The sequence below is a fragment of the Herpailurus yagouaroundi genome, unplaced genomic scaffold (assembly GCF_014898765.1).
Source record: "Herpailurus yagouaroundi ecotype Mexico unplaced genomic scaffold, PumYag 140, whole genome shotgun sequence".
NCBI lineage: Eukaryota > Metazoa > Chordata > Mammalia > Carnivora > Felidae > Herpailurus > Herpailurus yagouaroundi.
The window spans coordinates 21638387-21655961 of NW_024412395.1; positions in this window are offsets into that span (position 1 = coordinate 21638387).

Consider the following 17575-nt stretch of genomic DNA (forward strand, 5'->3'; position numbering starts at 1 on the left):
ATGAGTGGGTCAACCAGGCAATTCGAGAAGAAATTAAAAAATATATGGAAACAAACGAAAATGAAAATACAACAATCCAAACGCTTTGGGAAGCAGCGAAGGCAGTCCTGAGAGGAAAATACATTGCAATCCAGGCCTATCTCAAGAAACAAGAAAAATCCCAAATACAAAATCTAACAGCACACCTAAAGGAAATAGAAGCAGAACAGCAAAGGCAGCCTAAACCCAGCAGAAGAAGAGAAATAATAAAGATCAGAGCAGAAATAAACAATATAGAATCTAAAAAACTGTAGAGCAGATCAACGAAACCAAGAGTTGGTTTTTTGAAAAAATAAACAAAATTGACAAACCTCTAGCCAGGCTTCTCAAAAAGAAAAGGGAGATGACCCAAATAGATAAAATCATGAATGAAAATGGAATGATTACAACCAATCCCTCAGAGATACAAACAATTATCAGGGAATACTATGAAAAATTATATGCCAACAAATTGGACAACCTGGAAGAAATGGACAAATTCCTAAACACCCACACTCTTCCAAAACTCAATCAGGAGGAAATAGAAAGCTTGAACAGACCCATAACCAGCGAAGAAATTGAATCGGTTATCAAAAATCTCCCAACAAATAAGAGTCCAGGACCAGATGGCTTCCCAGGGGAGATCTACCAGACGTTTAAAGCAGAGATAATACCTATCCTTCTCAAGCTATTCCAAGAAATACAAAGGGAAGGAAAACTTCCAGACTCATTCTATGAAGCCAGTATTACATTGATTCCTAAACCAGACAGAGACCCAGTAAAAAAAGAGAACTACAGGCCAATATCCCTGATGAATATGGATGCCAAAATTCTCAATAAGATACTAGCAAACCGAATTCAACAGCATATAAAAAGAATTATTCACCATGATCAAATGGAATTCATTCCTGGGATGCAGGGCTGGTTCAACATTCGCAAATCAATCAACGTGATACATCACATTAATAAAAGAAAAGATAAGAACCATATGATCCTGTCAATCAATGCAGAAAAGGCCTTTGACAAAATCCAGCACCCTTTCTTAATAAAAACCCTTGAGAAAGTCGGGATAGAAGGAACATACTTAAACATCATAAAAGCCATTTATGAAAAGCCTACAGCTAACATCATCCTCAGTGGGGAAAAACTGAGAGCTTTTTCCCTGAGATCAGGAACACGACAGGGATGCCCACTCTCACCACTGTTGTTTAACATAGTGTTGGAAGTTCTAGCATCAGCAACAGACAACAAAAGGAAATCAAAGGCATCAAAATTGGCAAAGATGAAGTCAAGCTTTCGCTTTTTGCAGATGACACGATACTATACATGGAAAATCCGATAGACTCCACCAAAAGTCTGCTAGAACTGATACATGAATTCAGCAAAGTTGCAGGATACAAAATCAATGTACAGAAATCAGTTGCATTCTTATACACTAACAATGAAGCAACAGAAAGACAAATAAACTGATCCCATTCACAATTGCACCAAGAAGCATAAAATACCTAGGAATAAATCTAACCAAAGATGTAAAAGATCTGTATGCTGAAAACTATAAAAAGCTTATGAAGGAAATTGAAGAAGATATAAAGAAATGGAAAGACATTCCCTGCTCATGGATTGGAAGAATAAATATTGTCAAAATGTCAATACTACCCAAAGCTATCTACACATTCAGTGCAATCCCAATCAAAATTGCACGAGCATTCTTCTCAAAACTAGAACAAGCAATTCTAAAATTCATATGGAACCACAAAAGGCCCTGAATAGCCAAAGTAATTTTGAAGAAGAAGACCAAAGCAGGAGGCATCACAATCCCAGACTTTAGCCTCTACTACAAAGCTGTCATCATCAAGACAGCATGCTATTGGCACAAAAACAGACACATAGACCAATGGAATAGAATAGAAACCCCAGAACTAGACCCACAAACGTATGGCCAACTCATCTTTGACAAAGCAGGAAAGAACATCCAATGGAAAAAAGACAGTCTCTTTAACAAATGGTGCTGGGAGAACTGGACAGCAACATGCAGAAGGTTGAAACTAGACCACTTTCTCACACCATTCACAAAAATAAACTCAAAATGGATCAAGGACCTGAATGTGAGACAGGAAACCATCAAAACCCTAGAGGAGAAAGCAGGAAAAGACCTCTCTGACCTCAGCCATAGCAATCTTTTACTCGACACAATCTCTTACTCGACACAAAGGCAACGGAATTAAAAGCAAAAATGAATTACTGGGACCTTATGAAGATTAAAAGCTTCTGCACAGCAAAGGAAACAACCAACAAAACTAAAAGGCAACCAACGGAATGGGAAAAGATATTTGCAAATGACATATCAGACAAAGGGCTAGTATCCAAAATCTATAAAGAGCTCACAAAACTCCACAACCGAAAAACAAATAACCCAGTGAAGAAATGGGCAGAAAACATGAATAGACACTTCTCTAAAGAAGACATCCGGATGGCCAAAAGGCACATGAAAAGATGCTCAATGTCGCTCCTCATCAGGGAAATACAAATCAAAACCACACTCAGATATCACCTCACGCCACTCAGAGTGGCCAAAATGAACAAATCAGGAGACTATAGATGCTGGAGAGGATGTGGAGAAACGGGAACCCTCTTGCACTGTTGGTGGGAATGCACACTGGTGCAGCCACTCTGGAAAACAGTGTGGAGGTTCCTCAAAAAATTAAAAATAGATCTACCCTATGACCCAGCAATAGCACTGCTACGAATTTACCCAAGGGATACAGGGGTACTGATGCATAGGGGCACTTGTACCCCAATGTTTATAGGAGCACTTTCAACAATAGCCAAATTATGGAAAGAGCCTAAATGTCCATCAACTGATGAATGGATAAAGAAATTGTGTTTTTTATACACAATGGAGTACTACGTGGCAATGAGAAAGAATGAAATATGGCCCTTTGTAGCAACGTGGACGGAACTGGAGAGTGTGATGCTAAGTGAAATAAGCCATACAGAGAAAGACAGATACCATATGGTTTCACTCTTATGTGGATCCTGAGAAACTTAGCAGAAACCCATGGGGGAGGGGAAGGAAAAAAAAAAAAAAAAGAGGTTAGAGTGGGAGAGAACCAAAGCATAAGAGACTCTTAAAAACTGAGAACAAACTGAGGGTGGATGGGGGGTGGGAGGGAGGGGAGGGTGGGTGATGGGTATTGAGGAGGGCACCTTTTGGGATGAGCACTGGGTGTTGTATGGAAACCAATTTGACAATAAATTTCATATATTGAAAAAAAAAAAAAAGAATGGAATCAGTTCAACCTAGTGCTTCATTATTCATGCATTTAACACATTCAGTATTGCCAAATGCTAGCCCCTGTTACTGACCAGGGACACAACAACAAACAAAACAAAGTCCTTTATTGTTTTCAAAGTTAACATTCTAGTTGAGGGACGAAGAAAATAAACCAAAACAAGGAAACAAGAACAAATAAATATATGGTGTCAGGTGGTGAGAAGACAGAAAATAAATCATGTTAAAGAGCAGTGAGATTAAAGGGGTGGGGAGTTGCAAGGCAGTGTGAACACTGTGTCAGAGAAGACCTCTTTTATTAGACACTATTTTGTAGGATCAGATTTGACACACTCTTGTGAGCTAAGTCCAGTGCTGAGGCTTTCACATAGGACATTGGAAATCCGGCTAAAAGTTATAATGATGCTCCATTGATTGACTTAATCAGGTTGATTGGGTGGGCGCCCCTTTCTTTGTTTGTAGTCTTCCTCAACAATGCAAAGGAATGCAAAAGAGGGAGGACCTCCCCCAATTATTCTCCCCAGCATTTATAAGTGCCATATAATATTGTTCTCAATGAGTTTTAGCACGCATAAGCCTTGCCTGCCTAGTGAGAAGATAAAATCCTTAATGGGCCGGGGGTGGCTCAGTCTTTTAGTTATTTATTTACCACCCAGCAGACATGTCTTTGTAATGCAGGGTAACACAAACTTCTAAAGTGTACTATGATTTTTTTCATTTAAATTTTCATACTTTATGCTTTTCAAAAAAATGGCATGTGTATGATCCCAACAACCCTGTACTGTAGAGAAGCTCTACAATGTCTAGATATGTGGTCCTGGACAAATTCATTCATTCACTCACTAAAAACTATCACTAAATCGCTCTAACTTCAAGAAACTGTCAGACTAATAGCACAGAGGCCAGTGCAAGTTTTAAAGTGGCAAAAATGAGCTTCTTCTTTTTGGAAATACTTTCAGCCAGAGAGGACACAGCTAAGGCGCACTCAATGGTTATACATGTTCTGGTGAGTTGTGTGTGTACAAAGTCATTTATCCTTCTCTGCAGTGTGCCGCCACTGCCAAATTCCTGCTCCTTGTTAGTCAAGAGCATCTTCTTTAGGAAAACTCACATGGAACAGAACATAAATCATAGGAAAATCTGTTCTCCCAAAAACAGTTGCATTTTGTACATCTCAGATCAAAGATCATAAGGCAAGAAAGATGAAATTTTGTTCATCACTGGGAGAGGTAGACTAATGTATACATTCTACCCAGAGTTGCCCATTCCAGTAATTGCAAGAGGGCAAGCACTACCCCTCACTCTTTCCACTCTGGACAGTGGAGTGCCAACAAGACAACACCCACTAAGTAGGATGGGAAACACTCATCATAAGACCTACACATTCTCTACTTCAGTTGCCAGCTACTCATGGGCTCATACTGGAACTCTATTGAATGTGTAACATTTTGACTCAGACTTAGCAGTAGGGAAAGATGAAAAAAGAAGTAAAGAGTGAACTTTTTTCCTTGCATTCACAGACTGAAAGATCACCTCAGTTCTGAATTTGGAATGACTGATGTGGCAATCAGGGGAGAGAATAAACACCTCATAGTAGGATCTTTGGATTGTTCTTGGAGTTAAAGGGTAAACTGGAAAGAGGAGAATAGTTTTTGGATATATCTGCATGATTGGTATGGAGACCATGTATGCTTTCTTGGAATCCGGTTCTAGAAACTGAGTTCTACAGATTTTGAACTTACTATCTGTAGTGCACATAGTTGTCTAAAATTGAGTCTCAGAGAAAGAAGGAGTGATAAGGAAATAGAAACAATTAAGTAAACTAAAGTGCAATTTTGACCCAAGGACCTTAAGAAGACCAATAGGTTACTCAAATATTCCTTACTCTCAATAAAGAAATGAAATGAGAGAAGGTAAGTGATTACTGCTCTTATCACCTCATGAAAACCTCATTAAGATGTATTTTAATAGACCATAAACTTAATATAAAATAGTGCTATATGAAAGGCATTTTTAAGTCAAAATAAATAAAAAAAGGTCGAAGATCACTGATAAAATAATGGAGTAGATTAATAAGAATGTAACATTCAGATCACATTCTTGGACTAAGCATTTTCTTAGATATTTCTCACTTATACTAGTGATTCTGGAGCAGTAGCAACGGATTTAGTATTCTAGGGTTCAAATTCTGACTCCAACACTTCATATGTGACTTTGGACAAGTTACTTAATCTACATTTCACCATATGTAAAATGGGAATAATGAGAACAGTGATCTCAGAGAGTCACCATGTTGATTACATATATAATATGGATTAAGTGCTTGGCACATGTCTGGCACAGAGTAAGTGCTTAACAAACAGTTTAAGTAAGTTAGTATAAGCGAAAGAAAGTGAACCTTAGTCATTGAGGTGATGTGTGAGTAGGATATAAACCAGGACAGAAGGTTATAGGGCCATATATGAATACAAATGGCCAAGGTGAAGTAAGGACTCTACAATATATGACACTCTCATTCAGAATAGCAATGAAAATGTGAGATTCCTTGCTTAAAAAGCAGAAACAGTTTCATTAAAAGTACTAAAATATGATTTTTTTTACCTGTCTTCCATGTATGTCTTTTGCTCAAGTATATGCTCCGTTGTACCATAGCACTTCATTTATAAAACACAAAGATTAAATTACTAACTTTCAAGACAGCAACATGAAACATTAAACCAAGAGTGGGGTTCTTCTGAGGCCCTGCTCTCACTGTTCCATAGTAATCACTAAATTGTTGGAAATGGGGATCATTAAAAAGAATTAGGGCTTTTCAAATATAATTGGAAAGTGGGTCTCAGGCATTTTTTTTTCCTAGAAAGACCATCTGGGGTATGTTTTTTTGGGGGGTAAGGTGTTTTTAGTTGAATATAGCTGGATTATCAACCCATCTCACTTATTGTGCTATGGAAAGCCTACTTACACATAGAAGTATCTAGAGAAAACTGCATACTAAGTTATTTAGTATATTTTGCCCAAAATACAACCTTAAAACTAGATCTAGATTCTCAAGAAGCACCCCAGGTCTAAGCTGTGCCCCCAAAATTAGATTAATAGAATGAACTCATAGGATATGCTTGCCTAAGCCATATGGAGCCCCGATTGCTAATTTGGGAACTTTATTAAATAATGGATTAGGATTCATGGGGCGCCTGGGTGGCTCAGTCAGTTGAGCGTCCGACTTCCACTCAGTTCATGATTTCACAGTTCGTGGGTTTGAGTCCCGCATCAGGCTCTGTGCTGACAGCTTGGAGCCTGGAGCTTGCTTCCGATTCTGTGTCTCCCTCACTTTCTGTCTCTCCCCCATTCACACTCTTTCTCTCAAAAAGAAATAAACATTAAAAATTTTTATAAATAAATAAATAAATAAATAAATAAATAAATAATTCAAAGGGAATGCTTCAGGGAATGGCTAGTGAAAGTTTCGTCAAATGAGACAATTAATACTGCACAGAGTTATCTATTGGGTCTCAGTGGGATTGCCACAGTTATGCCACTGCCCAACTCATAATCAGTAGGGCAAAGAAAAGAGGTCTACATAGACTAAATGGCCAAGAACAGATGAACAGCAACCTAATACTATAGTAATTAGGAACAAAGCCAATGCAGGCCCCACAGATGGCCAATGTTAAAGAGAGGCAAAGACAAGTGTTGGATTCTGAAAAATGGACTGATTGGAACAGGTTAGTTATCAGCATGTATTTTTATTTCTCACTTTTTAAATTTTTTAATGTTTCTTTTTTGAAAGAGAGAGAGAGAGAGAGAGAGAGAGAGAGAGAGAGAGAGAGAGAGACAAAGCATAAGCGGGGGAGGGGCAGAGAGAGGGAGACACAGAATCCGAAGCAGGCTCCAGGCTCCAAGCTTTCAGCACAGAGTCCGACATGGAGCTCAAACTCATGAACCCGTGAGATCATGACCTGAGCTGAAGTCAGATGCATAACCAACTGAACCACCCAGGCGCCCCATCGGCATGTATTTTTAAACTAGGATTGGGGAAGAAAGTAATAAAAAAAAGTTTAGCCCCATAACTCAATTTACTTAGAGATGTGATAAAATATTTGCAAAGTCCTCTTTCTCTTTTCATGTAATAATTAACATTAGAATTTGTTGTTTTCTAACGAGGCTGTTAAGATTTGCAAAGTAATCATTTTGAAAAGTAGAGTTTGAAAGAAAGTCTGCCTAACGCTTAAAGGAAAAGCAAAGGATGCTGTCTTTGAGTAGATCCTTAGATGGTTTTTGATCAAGGCAAGGTGGTAGCAGAAGAGACAGAATTCCAGTCTCACTTCTGCTGTTTACTCTGTGTGACCTTTGTTAGGTTTCACTTCCTCACTGGCCTTCAGGATATTTCTCTGTCAAATTGAATGACTAGACAATTTCCAAGTTTCTTCCAGGTCAAACATTTAGTGATTTTTCCCTCAAAAGGACCCTGTGAGACAGTGGAAGAATAAACAACCACTAGAACTTATTCCAAAGTGAGACTGTTATCTGTAAACATGTGAAATTACCTATGCTTATATTTTATATTGCTATGTATTTCCCCATTGTCGCTTTAGTCTTCCCCATGTCCTTTCCATATATATTGGCACGTGTGGCCAATCTCCATAACAATAAAAACATAATTACAGTTTTAAATATTGTAATCATCATATAAGTTTGATGACACCCTTTATTTCTTCAAATTAAAATAAAACCAGATCAACCCCCAGAGGAAGTTGAGAAGACAGCTGGCCATCCTAATCCGGTTGGATTTCCATGTCCAAAGAAAGAGAGGCTGGCTTTCTAATCAGTCTGTTGTACCTTCTGTACCCTCAGTTTTTTGCTACCAAAAGGTGTTACTGAAGAATTTTGCTGATGATGTCCAGCACTGCATGCTTTCATTGGGCCAGCTTCCATCAATGATCTTTCAAGGGAAGCAGAGATTAAAAGTAACTCCACTTTTTGGTGCTGAATTCAACCCAAATGTACCCTACTTGGTTCCTGACATCAGCTCTCTTAGCCCACTGTCATCCTTCTCTGAAGGGTCAGGAACGTTTTCTTTTTTTCTCTGTGAAACAGGACTATTCCATCTCTCTTCTGGACCATGAGGCCTTACTTGACAGCCCTTCTCAAGGGTAGTTATGTGTATTGCCTTAGGGAACCCATACACCTAAGAGATTTGCAATATAGTTTCAGAAACCCCTTATCAAAATAAATAAGTTACATGAGGACAAATTATTAAAATCCTTTATCCTCTATGCCTAATTAACAAAAATAATAATAAATGGGTAATATTTTCTGAGTATTTACTTGATAGTGTTGTTTTTTCTCATTCTTGGGAAGAAAACTTAACCAAAGTGTCTTATCTATGACATTTCAGAACCAAAGTTTGAAGGCATTTTTCATGTCAAGACCCGAATTTATACCTGGAGGCACAAATAGAATGATATATTTGAGCAAGGCCCACAGTGTCTAGTATGGTTACGGCATCCGGTGAGGGAAAGAATGTGATAAGAGATAAAGAGATAATTTAGTTCGTATTTCAGAAGGATTTGATGATCAGACAATATCTGACATTATCCTATTTGAAGAAGAGAACCACAACACTGTACTTTGGAGGAGAGAACTTTACCATGGCACACCATTTTGAAATATCAAGACATATGGGTGCCCCAGGTAAGCTGATAACTTGATGTACTTTCAAAATAATTTTCTTTTAATATATACTCAACATTTTATTTTAATATATACTCAACACTTAAAGGAGAGGCAGGTCACTATGTGAGGAACATTGAATAAAGGGAACCCATAGTGGAATTGCTTGGCCTTGCATGTACCTTTTTGAGTTCTGGCTCCAAGCTTGCATGTAAAATAAAAAAAGAAAAAGAAAACATTTTCATCAATTTGAAAAAGAAAGAAAAAGCCTTATATTTATGGGCATCGATCATTATTCAATCAAGTCTTTAAAGGCTTTCATTCTTCCTCCAAGGCTCTGAATAGCATCCTGAGCATTTGTCATATTTCCTGGCTCCCTAAGACTTTTCTAATACTACCCTAAGGGAGAAGCTAGAGAACTAGCTTTGTCAGCTTCTCGCAGCTGGAATTTGGCTATGCTACCTGGGCTCCACCAACTGGATGTACCTTTGCAAAACTGTGATAGAAAGTTAATAGTGGTAAAAGCAAGGACTGCACAGAATCCACTTTTCTGCTGTTTTTGCTGTTGTGTTGCAAAGATTGACATCAAGCATTAGGGGTCTATGGTGGTTGTAGAAAATGCAGAGCTGCCTGCTGGTGCAGAAGAGGCATCAGTACAGGCAGCAACAATGAATGCAGAAGCAATGAGGTCCTGATGCAAAATGGTGATGGTGCAAATCATTTTATCTACTCTGCAGTGGACTTAACTATAGTTTTCTCACAGACCAGAATTTCGGTGTGGTTTTGGAGCACTGCCCTGAGAGCTTAGTATCCAGCTTGCTTTCAATGATTCTGTGATCTGCTAAATATCTTTTTAATAAATTCCTTTTCTGCTTAATCATCCTGAGCTAGCTTCTGCTGCTTGGAACTACGATTCTCATCTGGTATACTATATCCTTTCCTTTCAGATAAACTCAATTTTCTCTACTTTGCTGCATATCCAGTGATGTTTTCAATCCTCAGCTGATGGTTTGGCAGTCATATGGATGGATGCCTCAGGCAGCTGTTGTGCCAACCTGCTATTGGATCTGGGAACTGCATATTAGAAGGAGAAACTCCAGGAGGGCATCCAGGGAGTGGTGAGAGAACATAGATCACTGTGTGGCAGAAAAATGGAGAAGACCACTAACATGAAGGTTTAACTCTGAAGTTGAAAAATATTACCCTCTAACTCACAGTTTGTCTTGGGCTAGCCTTGAGTACAGCTGTAGGAACATTTAAAGTGTCAGCTGCTCTCCACTTCGAGTTCCCATAGCACATAGTACTCGTTTTTATTATAACACATCACATGCTGTACTACAATTATCAGTTCACTTGTCATCTCTATCACTGGAATTAAGCCAGAACCACGATGTCACTCTGTGTGCACACTAGTACCGACTGTTGGACTTCATGGGAGACCCAGTAAAAAGCATCTCCTCATTCCCACTCCTCAAATTATGTACACATTGATATGTGAGATAAGGGAGCAACAGCAAACACTAACAAAGCATTTGCCTAAGCACTTTCCATGAACTCTTTCAATCTGTAACAATCTTATAAAAAAGTACAGGCATTCTCCCATTTTACACCTAGGGAAACAGAAATAGAAAGGTTAAGTAGTTTGACAAAGATCATCTAGCTTATAAATAGAAGTCTTTCTCGTGTTTACAACAAGGCAGAGAGAAGTAAAAAATATCAACTTTTTCAATTACAGAGGAGATAGAGATTGTGATTTAAGTGAAAAGCAACAGTAGGTTTCATAATACTGCTCCTTAATCTTGAATAGTCTGAGAAAACTGTAGGCCTCCCCAAGCAAAATCTCAGACACTAAGCTTATCTCATGGCCAAGAGCAGAGAATATACATTTCTGAAGGCACAGAGAGCCCAAAAACAGGGGAAATAAGGGACTGAGCATCCCAGTTCCTCTCCCTATCTCATTAATCTGCTCACTCACTCCATCTGCCTTTGAGAGGAATAAGTAAGATGGGAGGGGAGAAGCCAAGAGGTTATACTAATGTTGCTTCTTTTGTAAACATGAACCAGAATAAAGGATGCTTTCCAATTAACATTCCCAAGACCTTGGTTCTCTTAACCCATTTGGCTTACCCTTAAGTATATGGTCAAAATTGGTATGGATATCTCCTTGGGGGAGGAGATTGGTAGCCCATTAAGGTGGTCTTCATAAAGCTCTCCCCCATACCAATCACTGGAAGACCCTCTTGAGGTTGCTGATGACAGTATAGATGTTTCTTCACTGAAATAGGTCATTAACTAAACTAATTCCAAGGCCATTGTAGATAACTGAAATCTGTCTGCCTGTTTCCCCCAATCCTGCATTCTGTTCAAGCACATTGCCTAATATAAGTAACCAGGAAGGGGCGCCTGGGTGGCTCAGTCGGTTGAGAGTCCTACTTCGGCTCAGGTCATAATCTCGCAGTCTGTGAGTTTGAGCCCCACATCAGGCTCTGTGCTGACAGCCCTGGGCCTGGAGCCTGCTTCGGAATCTGTGTCTCCCTCTCTCTCTGCCCTCCCCTGCTCATGGCTCTGTCTCTCTCTCTGTCAAAAATAAATAAATATTAGAAAAAAATTAAAAAATGTATATAAGTAACCAGAAAACTTTAAATTAACCTAATAATAAAAATTCCAATACCTGAATATGAACCCCCTTCCAGAATCAAATTCCTTGTGAGAAAATAAAGTCCATGGATTCGATTTCCTTGAATATTCAAGTTCAAATACATCAAAATTCAAAGTAATTACATAAGTGATGGTGATAAAGGAGTGTGCTTGTTGTGATTAGTGCCAGGTGCTGTGTGGATGTGTTAAATCACTATATTTGTACACCTGAAACAGTATTACACTGTATGTTAACTAACTGTAATTAAATAAAAACTTTTAAAAATAAAATAAATACTCTTTAAACAGGAAAAAAAAGTCCAAAATCAGATATTCTTGAACATGGGTATGAAAATCCCAATGAAAGTGAAGTCTTTGTTGTATTCTGTTCTAGCTGAAGATGTTTTTTTCAATGCCTGAATAGAGTTTGGTTCTTTTAGATGCTATAGCCTGTGCTGCCCATCACTAGAATACAGTTCCTTTAGACCACAAGAACTGACTTATTTCCACATCAAGTCTGTCATGTACCTCATTTAAAGAGTCCAAAGATTAGTACATAAGAGATTATTCTGGTACTGCTACAAACCTAGCAATGCATAAATGAAGGCAATTCTCAGTCCTCAAGTCCTCATCCAAGGCAAAGAAATCCAGAACTAAGGACTGCCAAAGAATACAGAAAAGATTCAATGATATTTGAAAGAAGTGATTATATGGGGAAAAATGTGGTTTCAGCTCCAAAGGATATCAGTTAGGATCAGCCTGTTAAGGAAGTCCATCACCTTGTTCATTTGAAAGGTCTTTTTTTAAACAAGGGCTAATTTATGCACCATACCTGATTTAGGGAACTCGATCTACAGAAAGTGCCATTTAATATACTGTCTTCTGGAGTTTAGACATTCGCAATGTAGCAGTACAAACATCGTGTCTTTTTCAAGGTATCACTCTTTCCCATTTAGTGTATTCAGGTCTTTTGCAAGGTATCAGTCTTTCCCATTCAGTGTATTTAAACCTTCCTAATTTCAATTTCTCCTTGATCCCTGTGTCTGTGGTATCCTGGTCCTCTATTGGGTACAGCTCTTTCTAGAAGCAACTTTCAACACTCTCATGGTGTCAGGCATTCTTCCCTATGCCTCCATGTCTGCTAACAAAGCCCCTTGCTGTGGCAGTGCTTAGGCCTATGAAAGCTGCCTCCTAGAGAAAGTTTCTCCCTCTCTTTACCTGGATGTTAGTGTGACCAACACTGAGCACTGAAGCTGTCTCGACTGCTCCCAAAACTTGTGCATGGGGGCCCTGTGTGGACCCAAATCTCTAGCATGTGCTGTTCAAATACAATACAATACAGAAATATCTTAGTAGTTAACTAATGGGGAGCCAATATGAATCCAATTTGTGTGGTTTTCAGGGGGCTGGAGGTAGTGATACAGAATGTGTGAGGCAATTGGGACTGGCAGCACTATCTTTTCTACTAGAGATACCTGGGTCAGAGGAAAGTCAGTCATGAGCTAGGACTAGAAAAAACTGGGCCTCTTACCATGAGGCTGGGAGGCAGAAGTCTGACTGAATGAGTATTACAGTTTCACAAGGAGGAAACTAAAGACCCTTCCATAGGTCGGGCAAGTTATAGAGTCCCTTCCATAGGTCTGGCCTGCACTAGGCCTGACACAACCACAAAGACAGAGAAGCAGGTGCTGTTCTTTCTTTAGGTCTTGTGGATAAGGGGGAATTGACTGTCTTAATTCTTGACTCCCCCATTTTCTGTTGTTTGGATGTTTTCACGGGTCTCACTTTTACCAAAAGGTATAATCTTCATTAAAGTCCATATTTCTTCCAAAACAAAGTCAGAGCATAGATTCAAGATCTGTTTTAGCAGGAGAAAAGAAAAAAGGGAATCTTCTGTAGAGAAGCTTTCCATTGTCCTCAGGAATACAGTGTTCCCTCCATATTCCTGAACATGGAATGGAATTTGGGGGAACAAATACAGTGCAACCTAACATTTTACTATTAGAATCTTACCAGTGCTCTGTATGCAGATCTCAGACATGTTCAGATTTAGAAGTGGCAAATGTTCTTTCCACTAATGCCCAAAATGACCTTTTAATACCAGCCAAGCTGAACTTGAGTAATTTAAGCCATGCAGCCCACATCTAAGTCCAAACTTTTGGGCAAAGGACCTTGACAGAATTGGTTACATAATTTGTGAGGTCAAGTGCAAAATGGAAATGCAGGGCTTTGTTCCAAACTTAGTAAGAATTTCAACAAGATGATATCAATGCATGAAACCTAGTATGGGCCCATCAAGTAGCAGAGCTCTGTGTGACTGCACTGGTTGTATACTCATGATCCCAGCCCTATACTATGGTGGCCCATATGCGGTTTGTAGACCTAGCACCCCTTTGCCTGACTCCAGCCAACTTTATTATTAATGAACTCAATAGAAAACTTCACATAGGTGTGAGGCAAACTGGGTTTCACAATACTGAGTCTTCATAAGACTGACAGTTCTAGTCACAAATATCAAGGGGAAACTACAGACTGGCCCCCATTAAAATAGAACCTTTGTTGTTAAGCTTAACACATGACCAAGAGCTGACCAGATAGATTCCAAAGAGAAGGAAAAGATTAAGGGACTGAGTTCTTTGAAGCTCTTTAGTGAGGTAGGTCACTGTCCCCCTGGGAAGATATAAGTGTATAGGGGTGGAAAGATACCAAGTGATTTCTTAAATGTTTATTTATTTTTGAGAGACAGAAAGAGGGGAGAGAGAGAGAGCATGAGAGGGGCCAAGAGAGAGAGGGAGACAGAATCTGAAGTAGGCTCCAGGCTCTGAGCTGTCATCACAGAGCCTGACGCGAGGCTTGAACCCACGAACCTTAAGATCATGACCTGAGCCAAAGTTGACTCCCAACTGAAAGAGCCACCCAGGCGCCCTGTGATTTCTCTTCTTACAGAAACCTGAAACTAGGGAAGGAAAAATCTCACCCTAGTTCCTAAGATCCCTAGACTGCTACCACAATGTTTGGCATGCTGTAGGTATTTAATAAATATTGTTTAAAGAAGGGATGTCCCATGACTCAGAAACATGTAACTTGGCTTACAACAGAATCCCAGGAACACCTCTTTATTCTCCACCAATCCATTTTATCTCCACCAGCAGCATAGCATTAGATGAAAACATGATTCCTTGCATATGTTATGAATTCCTTTCTCTCATCATTGTGTGGATTTTCCATTCTTGGCCTCCTAGACAGCAGCTTCTTCTAATCCCTGTTCTCAGTCAATGTGCAAGACAATGTGTTGGACAGGGAATGAAGAAGACTCAGTGTGAGTCTAGGCTTTGACTCTGGTTTGCCCATGAATTCAGGACAACCAACTAACCTCTTAGCTTTAATTTTCTACTACAGAGTAAGGGAGTTGATTCACAAGCATAGCTTTCCATATTCACATTTCCCAGCAGTTTGTGTGTCTAAAGCCCAAGATCTCCAAGGAAAAAAGAGGAACTTCTTACTTTAGATAAAAAATATATGTTTACAGCATTCTGTATTAGGTTGAATATTTAAAATAGATCATCAGAAATCTATTTAAAATCCTACTAAAAGTATTTGCTATTAGGTAAAGGAGACAGAGGATTTACTATAATAATACATAACAAGATAATTCCTCATATTCCAAAAGATCCTAGATAAATCATCACTAGTAATATTTTCAATACATAGCATATCACACTTAACAAATGTTGAACAAAAATTAGTTCTTGGTAATTGTTACAAAATCCCACCAATCCCCATAGACAACTTTGTGTCCCAACAGCAGTCATTCATACTACTGGAGGAGAGCCAGTGCATCAAGTGGTGATGGCTCTACTATCCTACTGTCCTGAGTAGTGGAAATGTGATGGAGAGAGGACCACTCTCATAGTGCTATTAGGAGTTTTCCCATGAGGTCAAGGCTGACTCAGGGCAAAATTGTGAAACAGGTGAAGTTTTTTTCTTTGGAACTCTTCTCATGTCCCATGAACAATTCTTCTTGGCCACTTCCCTGGTGGCAGTGCTTCCTTCAAGATCAATAAGCATAAGATAGTACTGTCACTAGTATATCATGGCACATTCCAGTATGTTATTTACAACAAGGGATGGAAAGGTAAGTGGATAAAGTTCTTTGGGCTTTATATTTTGTACGTCTGGATAATTTTGCTGCTTGTTACTCTGTAAAATCTGGGTAGCAGAAAGCAGACGGCCTACCTCTTACATTCAAATGAAAAAGGAAATGATGTAACAGGTTATTATGTCCATTAGTGGTATGACAGAATACATTTGGGTATGACAGAAGAATATGGGCTCCCTCAAGAGGGAGAAGCATAGTCCACAAGCTTAACTGCAGACGAATCTCTTTTATGTCTCCTCCTCCTAAATCAGAGTAGATCTTAAATACGTACTCTGACATTTTAAAAATTAAAGGCAAAATAACTCACTCATACCAAGCTAAGAAATTAATGTGGGTAATATTTGATTATTAATGTCATTTTGAGTAGAAAATAAAAGAACTTTGCTAAAAGCCTTTATGTCTAAAGTTTCTCTTGAATTTTCTTTATTTTCCTCATTGTCTTATAAAAAGAACCAATTAATTTGGAGTCTGAGAAGGAGTTGGGACTCTCCCATAATACCTGGACAACAATGCTCCAAAAACAGATACAGACTATTTCTCCCTGGGATGGTTTTATTATTGAAATTTCCACCTACAGTGGTTCCTCTTCCCTGTAACAGGCCCTGTTTTTTACCACAAAATAGGCCAAAGATTTCAGTAACCTTAATACGAAGCTTGTTAGACGTAATTACATTTATCATGTTCTTTTACATCAGATTATGGAAGCAAAGCTACATCGCAGTAGCCAGACCCAAGGATTCAGGCAAATGTCTGTAACGTCTCTACAATTCATCTTTCCCTGCCACTAAGTACTCTATACTGCCCATCTGGTTACATTGTAGTTCCTCTACTTTTTGTTCCACATCTCAATTTGGACACTAAGCTAATTTTTAGTGTGTCTTAACTTTTTTTTTTTTTTTTTGAAGTAATTCCAATTCTTATAAGTGTACACTCTCTTTCCTCCTCCTTTCAAAATATTTTTCAGGCATCGTTTTCTACTTCCTTCCACCTTAGGATAAGATTACTCCTCACTTACTCCAGTGATCAAGGCAATGGGCAGCTATGTATTTAAATTAATCTCATTTAATTTATGCAATCCCATGTAAAGCAATGAGGCAGAAGTGCTAAAGTCTGGTATGTTTGGAAGGCTAGGACTTCCACTGTGTCTTTTTCACCCTGGACCCTATGCCACTGTTCCTCCTGAGGTGTCCAGCATACTCATTCAGGCTTTCCACTTTCTCTACTCAATGACAGAGACCTAATAACATTGAGCACACTGACATGGTGGTGGCCTAATGCAGCCTTTCTATCAGGAATCTTAGCTTCAATAGAAAAAGATTTAGGAAGAACTGAGAGTTATGCTTAATTAAAAAGGCATACATCACTAGTCTTTAGAACAAAGTAGATGGAAGGCCACTGAGGAAGGCAACTTCTTATTTCCTCTACTTACCAAATTAAATCTGCTTGATTATTGATCTACCTAATGGTCACTTGGGCTCCATTGGCAAGGAAGCATTCAAAAAACTAGTAGAGGGTATAGAATAAGTAGAAGTTTTAAAGAATACATTTGCCAGCCTTCTTATTTTACTTGAAGCCTTTCCCATTTCCCAGCCTTTTAAAATAGAAACTCCAGAGTAAATTACAACACAGAATTAAACAGCCTCAAGCAGAAGCACAGGCAGCTGAAATTTGGAAAGAGTGGTAAAATAGTATAAAGTAGTGACAAAATCCAAAGGTGAGAAATGGTTTGGAAGGTGTACTGTATTGTTGTGTTTTATTTAGAGATTCAAGAAAATTTCTCTTTGACAATCTCTCTTTTT